Below are 9465 nucleotides of genomic sequence, written 5' to 3' on the forward strand. Positions count from 1 at the left end.
TGAAAATCTGCATTCACTTTCCCATTGGAATACCAAAAACAATGACTTATTCTTCAGGCCTTGGTCAGCAGAATGACCTTTACCTTCTCCTCCCTTTGCCTTCCCAGTCACTTTCTTTTATATCTTTTTAATTCGCTCTCCACCTCGAAGTTTTAGGGTCAGTTCACAAACATATGCTCTTCTTCATTTTTCGTAACACTTTGTTTTCATCCTAGTATACTTATTAGTCACTCTCTGTTGTCCTATACTTCCTAGCCCCACTCCTCTATACACCAAAAATGTATACCAATCCATTCTTCATAACCACCACCAAAACTATTAAAGGCTGAGTTGTTCATAGGCTCTACACAGAACCTACGCTGTAGCCTACACAAGTGACCAATGCCATTGTGAGCATTACATGGGGTAGTGTGCCTGTATCTCTCTGCAATACAGGGGTCTACACCACAAGGTTTCTATAAAGACCGTTTCCATGAAGCTGTAAAGTTTGATTAATTTAAAGCACACATAAAACATGGCTTCATAGCAACAATATTAAACACAAGTACAAAATTTGTCTCCTTTATAACTCGCAAGGTTCACAGACAAAACACTTGTCTTATGTTAGACACATTTCCCCCACAAATACAACATGCTAACGTTATTAGCATAAGCCTATAACATTTTACATTGCATAAATAAGCCTCATATGTACTCATATGAAGCCAGGAACAACAGCAACATTTAACAAAAGATAACTGTACAAAATTAGTCCATTAAAACTCAGAAGGTCACCAACAAAACAACTGTTTTATACAAGAAATATTTTCCACACACATACGACATGCTAACATTATTAGCATAAGCCTATGACATTTTACATTGCATACATTAGCCTAGCAGCTAGCAGACTTCCCTCTGCTCATATGAAGCCAGGATAAATCACACAGAAGACTTCAATGCTATTTTTGTAGAGGCTTTATTGTCTTCACAACTTATTGTTTCTTATCTGTGAAATACAAGTAAATTAATGCTTTGTTACCACCGAGGGAAATGGATTCAACTTACAAAAACAAACAGGAAGTGTGTATCTCCCAGACATGTAGTCACATTTCTGTGGAGGTGCATGTCAGGCTATGTTGGGTATACTTCCATGCAGAGCCTATACGCTGTAGGTATGGTGTTGCTTCAACCCAGAAGTATAAATCCCACTTAACACACACACACACACACACACATGCACACACCCCTGAATCTGTCAGACCTTGCAGCCTTACATCCCCAACAGTAAGCTCACAGTGAGGCTGTGTTTGTCCACTGAAGTCAGAAGCAGAGCTGCCCTCAGTGATTGATTACTCAGGTTACAACACAACACACACTAAAATCACTGTTGCAGCAGCACATCAGGTAACAAGCAGCCAGAGACAGATCACATGATTGGCTGAAAACAGCCTGACGGTCATTGCCATCCCCTTCTTTCACCAGAGGATATAAATGCTTCCATTTTTAGTGTTTAATTGCGGAAACCATTACCGTGATCCACAAAAACACAGCAGCCCTAACTAGAGCTGAACTGCCCAGTGTGACCCTGTGACCTCAGCCCCCAGCAAGCTTTGAAACCTGAGAAAGCAGCCCTGACCTCTGACCTCCAGCCTCCCGCCTCCCACGGTAAGAGGAGCCCCCTCTTTCTCCCCCTTCGGACAGGATGTGACCTATGAGAGGAGCTCTGTAGGAGGGCCTTGACCCCAGACGATGTCCAGACTAAGTGTCTGGACCAACCTGATCCGAGAAGACAACAAGATGCAAGAGGTTCAGATAAGTGTTACAATAACAATCAATGTTTATATAAGGCAGGTTATTTGCTATCAATTATGTATACTTCAAATCACTACTGATCATTTAACAGGGTATTCTTGTAGTTTTAAGATGAACATGTTTCTCATATTATTCCAGCCACTGGTTACCATTCATTTTCATAATGCTGCTTGAAAATCGGTTAAGTTATGTAACCTATCACAAAGAACACTACATGTCCATTCATTCTGGTAAAAGCTATGTTATTGTTACAAAGTCAAGGAGCAGAAAGTGAGTGATGTGAAATCTCCACACTGTACCACCAGGCAATGATAGCTTATCTCTAACAATAGACAGACATGTTGTTAACTGTGATGGATTACTGATCTCAAGCAGGTTTAAAGTGACTGCAAGCTTATGTTCATAATATACTGAAACTAATGGCTGTCCTGCGTGTTGGAGAAATGTATTAGAATATCTAAAACACTGTGGTATGTATAATTTTTTTTTACAATGATTGTAATTTGTCGTTTAATTATTTATACTGTGTAGCTGTTTATCTAGTGTCAGAGTGAGTGTGCCAGTTTTGCTTTTAATAAGATGTCTTGATGTAACATTTCTCCAGGTGCTTCTTTTTGTCCTAACAAAGTTTTATTCTCTTTGTGTATTAAAACCTTTATTCATATTCTTACATCATTGTTTTCAGTTCTTTTCAGCGTCCTGTCCGACCCATTCTTCACCCTTTTCCTCCTCCACTTAACATTATGAATGTATCCAGTCACTTCCAGTGAAGTTTATAAGAGCAAAGTCTCTTTGTGTTGCCACAGGGCAATATGAATTCACATCATTTATTTGCTCCCATCCCTGTATTTAGCTAAGGCTTATCTCAGGGCGCACCACTGAAAGGTAGGTAAAACCACCATCCAAGCTTCTCTATTCAGTTCAGAAAATGGCTTTGATGCTTTTGACTGAGGTGTTTTTGTCCGACTCCTTTTCATTTTGGACCGTTAATTCTTTCCTTTGTTGGTCTGCAGAGCGTCAGCCAACAAAACATCAGGAAGAGCTGAGTTGTTAAGAACAGGGAGAGGGTTTGGACGTGTTGGGAACGGGGTCATGAAGTCTGGTGTGTGTCAGCAGCAAAGCTGCTTTCACCACCAGAAGAATGAGAACAAAGACCAAAGGATTTCACTGAGTCTAAATACTTACAGTTTAATAATGTGATGTGTTGTTCTGGTAAATGAAAATTTACCGGTTCAGTGGTTTGGTAGTTTGGTGCAACACTGCAACACAATGAAACTTCTACAAAGCTGACTGTGGTCTGAAGTTGTCTGGTTTGTGAGCAGTTTTTCATCCATAAAATTTTTAGATTTTGGACAGCTCGAAAGAATAAATAAATAAAGCGGCAGAGATCCTAAATCTTAGTCCCCAGTCGGGCCAAGACACACCAAACCATCAAAAAACTAGCGGTGATGAACGCTGAGAGTTGCATTGCCTCGCGTTGCCTGTGTGTCGGCCAAATGTTGCACTTGAACACACCGCAAAGTCTACAGCCAATGGCCTCAACTAGCACGTACATTCTGTGCCTGCATGAGAGAAAATAACTCTCCATACCAGCAGGGAGCTGCAGTCTGTATTCTTCATTCAAAGAAAGGGAAACTGGAGCACCGACAGGACGGATTCATGATGCTAGTTAGCCCGTTAGCACATTAACAACACAAACGCCATGTTGATAGAACAAATGATATTTATTGTGTGCTAATGAACAATAACCTCACTGAGCTGAACTGCCAATCACTGATTTCACTCACTGATTGGCCCCACCATCTCTGACGCAGACTCAACAGCCTGACTAAAGGCCGACTAGTCCCAACAGTGCAGCACACACCGCACAAACCAGGGTGACAGACACTCATGGATGGCCTGACATTGAGCAACCGATCATCAGCATGGTGTGTCAGGGCCTGTTTGCTCCAAGCTCCAAATAGCTCCTCCACTTCCCACAATGCAACACATTGGCATGTTTCATTAGACCTTTTCTGCCTCCTAAACACCCACGTCTTTCAAATACCACAGTTTGTAATACAGAGATTTTGAAGTCTCAATCCCACGCCAAGATAACTCTATTATTGTAATACATTGTCATTCTGCTGCATAATGCATAATAATTACTCCTACTCTGAATTACATTTTGCCTTTGCATTTTTACTTAACCTAAAAGTTTAAACCAACTACTTTACTACTAGAGTTTTACTTTTGTCACCACTGGTTGATGAAGTGAGTCACTGAGTCACAGAGGTTCATTGTCTCAGTCAAGGTTAAACAGCACAGATGGTTGTTCCTGGATACACGCTGGCCACTATGGGGCTCAACCAGTGTGTGTGTGTGTGATCTCTCATTTGGGACACTGGGCTGATGGGAGTGAACCACAGAGACAGTCGAAGGGAGGGAGAGCTAGGGAGAGAATTAGATACACAAAGTTTGGGAAAGACAGTGGGAGGAGGAGATGGAGGCGAGCAGACAGTGAGGGAGTGTGATGTGACATCAAACAAATGCGACGCCATTTTGCCCAGCTGTGAGAAAAAGATTCAAATGACAACTGCAGCCAAATTCAAAGAGTTGCTGTATTTATTGTTTTCAGGGTTTTTGTATAAATGTGGATCATTTCCAAGGACAAAGTGAGGCTTTATCCCTGAGGGACAGAGAGGGGGAGACAGAGAAAGAGGGAGATTGAATACCTCCTTGCGGCAGCCTCCTAATTGGTCTCATTACTGTGTAACTTCCTGGTGAATGCAGGCCGCTCTGACCTTGGCCTTTGAAATGTAGACCCATGGCGTCTCAGAGCTGCTGGCTGAGGGAGGACTTGGAGGAACAACCACTCTCTCTGTCAGCCAGTGCATGCCTCTGCGTGTGTGTGGATATATGTGAATGAGCATAATGTGTGTGTTCAAGGGTGCTTCTGTGTTTCTATGTGCTTGAGTGAGTGCCCAAGAAAGACTGGAGCATGTGTGGGAGTTAGTGGTGATCTGTCTGAGGTGAACTTGGTACACTGACATAGAATATATTTCCACCACCAGTCTGCTGCTGTAAATACTACTGAATACTACGTTGGGACTCAGCCAGCAGCAACAGTTTGTATCTGTCACTCATGTTTCCACGCTGACTGAGGCTAACGACTGTTGACACACGCTGTGTTCGGACCTGTAACTTGTACATTTTCCTGCACTCTAGGGGATAAAACCCCCCAAATGCACATTCCTCCTCATTTTCACCATAGCAGCTCCAACTGTAGCAGTGTGTGCACGGTGCAGTTTTATGGTGTTCTCTCTGCTGTCACACACAGTGGATGCCTGTCACTTGCTCGATTGAAGAGCTGGGAAATGTCCCTCAGGCCAGTTAGTGTCGTGGCTCTTACACAACTCTGCCTGCTTTAACCCAGCATGAACAACTGGTCTGTAATCATACATCATTCACGACATTCTTCTGGATCAAAAAATCCATCCATCTTTTCAATCTTCACGGTTCTTTCTCTTTCTTTCTCTCTTTCTCTGTCTTGTTCTGGCTTCCTCTAAATTGAAGACATTCTGTCTTCTCCACCAGCCTACCATTATCTCTGTCCTTGGGCATAGTTGCGGTGAATGTGAAGTGATGTCTGATGACTTCTCAGTAGAAGATGGAAGTAGAAGATACTGACATTGAAACTGAATGTTTGTGTAGTTTATGTTTATCAGAGTGCATCTCTTGTAGTACAACCAACTCTGTTTCCTAGAAATCTTAAAGGAAGCTGGTGAACACATCATGTCTGGTGCTTCAAACCACTATTATGGCCACTTTCCCTCACTTTAGCCAAGTGTTTTGAGTGCTTAAACAAAACCATGAAAAACATAATCTTGCTTTAGTTGCTACGAGCTGATATTTTATTGGAAGAGCACATATTTAAGGAAAAACACATGAAATATGTTGTCCATGAGCATGGGTGGAAAATGAGACAATGGGCCCCTGGGAACAGATATGCAAAAGGCCTGAAGCCTCTCCTACATACTGGCATGACTCAAAGACTTTGTGGTTTTGCCTCTTTTTTGTTGTTATTTTGCATTTCTTTGTAGCCATTAAGCATCTCTTTGTGGTTTTGTGTCTCCGACAGACCATCTTTTTCTGTTGATTATTTGTGTTTTGAGAGAAGGGCAGGTAAAATAAGATTGTTTTCTTCTTCTTGCTCCTTTTTGGTCGTGGAATGTGTATTAGAAGTTTTTGATTGTGACTTTGATTGCTGCGTATGATGAGAACAAATACAAAAATAAAATGAAATTGGGACATCGATAGTGTAGTGGGTCGTGCAGGCGCCCCATGTGCAGAGGCGATGCCTCGCCGCAGTGGTTGCGGGTTCGACTCTGGCTTGTGACCATTTGCTGAGTGTCACCCCCCCACTCTCTCTCTCTCACCCCGTTTCACTCTGTCCTGTACATTAAAGGCAAAAAAAAAGCCCGTAGTTTCTTTGCATCTCTTTTTGGCCATTTTTAGTCTCCTCCTGGTCGGTAAGTGTAACAGTAATTTGAGTTGATTTGTAGATAAAGACCAGGGACATCATGTGCAGCATTAAATAAGATCACAGTTGCAATTATAGCTGACTGACTTCTTGAAGATACACTATGCAGGATTGTCGGTCACCGTCAACACATTCGCCAGCCAAAGTAAAAGTAAAAGCCAACCCCAGATTCACTATCTTATGGCATTTTGCCTTGTTATATTTACATTTTTTTGGCACTGTATCCCTTGGATGCCTGCTGCTACGGTCTGGCATCTGGTCGCTACCTTTTTATAAAGCTTCCACCTCACCTCGGCACTGTGGCGGTACATGCCTACAAACGTCCCAAACACAGAGAATAGGAAGAAAATGCAGTCAGGGGGTGGAGTCTTTACAGAAAAATACACCTCCATACACTTCTAGTGGATCATAAGTGACGATTAAATGATTACCTCTGTATTTTTTATCAGGAAAATCCTGCATAGTATAGCTTTAGTAAAACAGCATGCATTTGTTTGGCTGCATTGTAAACAAATACACGAGTGGCTCTTCTGTTTCTGACAAAGTAGTTGCCGTTACCACCACTAACAACAAGTGTTGTTCAGATACGGGGACTGAAATCTTAAGGATTATACTGTAATTAAAAAAAAAAAAAAGGTTTCCTTGAAAGGTTGACAAAAACATAATTCAGCTGGCGTTACCTTTCTCTCAAGACGCTGTTGCAAATTAGCACTATATAAATGTATAAATGTAATTTGAGGGTTGCTTCAGCAACGCGTCCTGTCTGTCCTCTGCACTGCTTCAGCTCTCTTTAATTTACATAAATCCATTATTTATTGCAGAGTAACAGAAAGGTTAACAGACCTCCTGTCATTGTGGGCAGCCTTTCTGTTTGCTTAATCATGATGAATCATGCAGTTTGTGGCTCATTACATAGTCATACTCATATTCCTGTTTGCCTTAACAACAGGTTACTCTTCCCCACATATTTCATATCTCCCCTGTCATTCACTGGGAACAACACACTATTCTGTTCATTCCCTGTCTCTCATTTAGACGGCCTGCTCCCCTGTGTAGCCGTCTGTGGCCTAAAATGAATGTTTGCCCGGTGACTGCGTTGGCCAGCTGCTGCAGATGTCTCAGCGGGCCTATAGATAGAATCACTCTAGACTGGAAGGCCAAACTCCAGGCTGAAATCACCTCGTCTAACTACATAAACACACACACTGTGGAAATCAGTCAGACAGCAAAATCCAGGCGGTTTTAAAACATGCATGAGTGCATGCTAACGTGGCCTGACACCTGATATTTTGTAACTCTACTGTACAGTGCATAAAATCACCTTTTACGTGGTAGTATATCAAATGCCATAGTAACCTGATTTTACATTAGTATTATGTTACTGCTGAGTGAGTTAAGGTTGAGCTGGCATACTGTTATCCACGGAAAACCTGAGTCCAAGTGACACCTGACATCTGTTTAAACAGTGCTGTCATCAGGGTGTCTGTCTGCTGTTGCACCTGGGGTCTGTGTGATAACAATGTGTCTTTATTGTACCAAACTGGCTCATAAGCTCTTATCTAAAACAACACAAGCCGCGGGAAATGCTGACTTATAACAGGACACTCCTACATGTTGTTTAAGAAAAATGGGTGGGATGCTGTTTATGGAAATATATATATATATACTCGGTATAGGTTCATGTTTTTGAATGTATGTTTTGTTTTGTTTAATGGAGGTGGGACGCAAATCAGGGCGTTCAGGGCATTAGGGGTCAGCACACACAGCGTATCTGTGTCTCTGTCAAAGAGCCTTATTGATGATTTGTGGAGCGGAGACACAGAAAAACAAGAGGTGGCATTCTCTCGTCCCGACATGTCACAGCATGGAAAGATTGTGTACTGTATGTCCGCCCTAATGATGCATTACACTGTTCTTCCATCAACCCCCCCCCCAAATGTTACATAACCCATCCCAAACCCTACTGTTATGTACTATTCACCCACACGCACACGCTCCAATGAATAGACTGACAGACGCAAACAACCCACAGACGTGCCATACTCACTGTACTCATTTTGAGCATTTGCACACGATTCAAAATGTACTCTGTGTTTTCCAGTCGAAACGAACTGTACGTGACAGACTTTGCTCAGACACTGACCCAACTACAGCGCTCGCAGCTGCTTCAGACCCCACTGAGTGGAGGGTGAATCAGACACTAGAAACACCCAGTAACATAAATATAGTAAGATAAACAGACCCGACAACCTGCTGGATGAGGCTGCTGCGTTATATAAAGCCAGTGACCTATTTAAGACATGCTGGCTAATGCAAATGCTGTCTCATCCCTGCACCTGGAGTTAGACGGGCAACCACAGCACCTTACAACTCAGGCTACTACTAAAGAAAATACAGAAAAGAAAAACAGAGTGGTGACATTTTGTGATCGTTTATGGGCTGATGGAAAGTGGGCAGGGTGGGATGAGTGCTGTTTTATTGCCTGTTGATTGACAGCAGCCCCGGGCTGCAGACAGAGGGTATGACATAACAAGGGGATGTAGAAAAAGTAAATGGTGGGCACAATGGTGCAACTTCAGGCGAGACAAACTGAGCTCTGGGGTGAAAAGGGGCGTTAAGAGACAGGAGACGGAGGAGGACACAATGGGGGAGGGAAACAGAGGGGGGCAGAGGGAACAGATAAGGAGGTGGGAGGTGAGATAGAGTTAAAAACAAAGTGTGGAAAGTCGGGGGGAGAGAGTTGAGAAGAAGAAGATGAAGAGTGGGGGAGGGACATTGTCCTAAATCTTCTGTTAGCGAAACAGGTACAGGCTGTAAAAACTGTCTCCAGAATGAATTGCTGTGAAATACACACTGCAGCCTCGTCAGTATCTCTGCAGCACTGACGTCAGAGTCTTTCACTAAGAGGGGGAACAGTAAATATCAGGCCGGTTTTGAAAGAGGTTTGTGAGGATTAGGCCTAACAAAGGACACCTGCTTACTATGACTGCTGCTGCGAAAAAGCTCTAAGGCCATTTACTGGAAGTCAAACACACACACACACACACACACACACACACACACACACACACACACACTCTCTCTCTTTCTCTTTCTGTCTCACTCTTTGAAGGGTTATTATGACGAAACCAGTGAACTTTTATCTCCAG

The sequence above is a fragment of the Epinephelus lanceolatus genome, chromosome 4 (assembly GCF_041903045.1).
Source record: "Epinephelus lanceolatus isolate andai-2023 chromosome 4, ASM4190304v1, whole genome shotgun sequence".
NCBI classification, from domain to species: Eukaryota; Metazoa; Chordata; class Actinopteri; order Perciformes; family Serranidae; genus Epinephelus; species Epinephelus lanceolatus.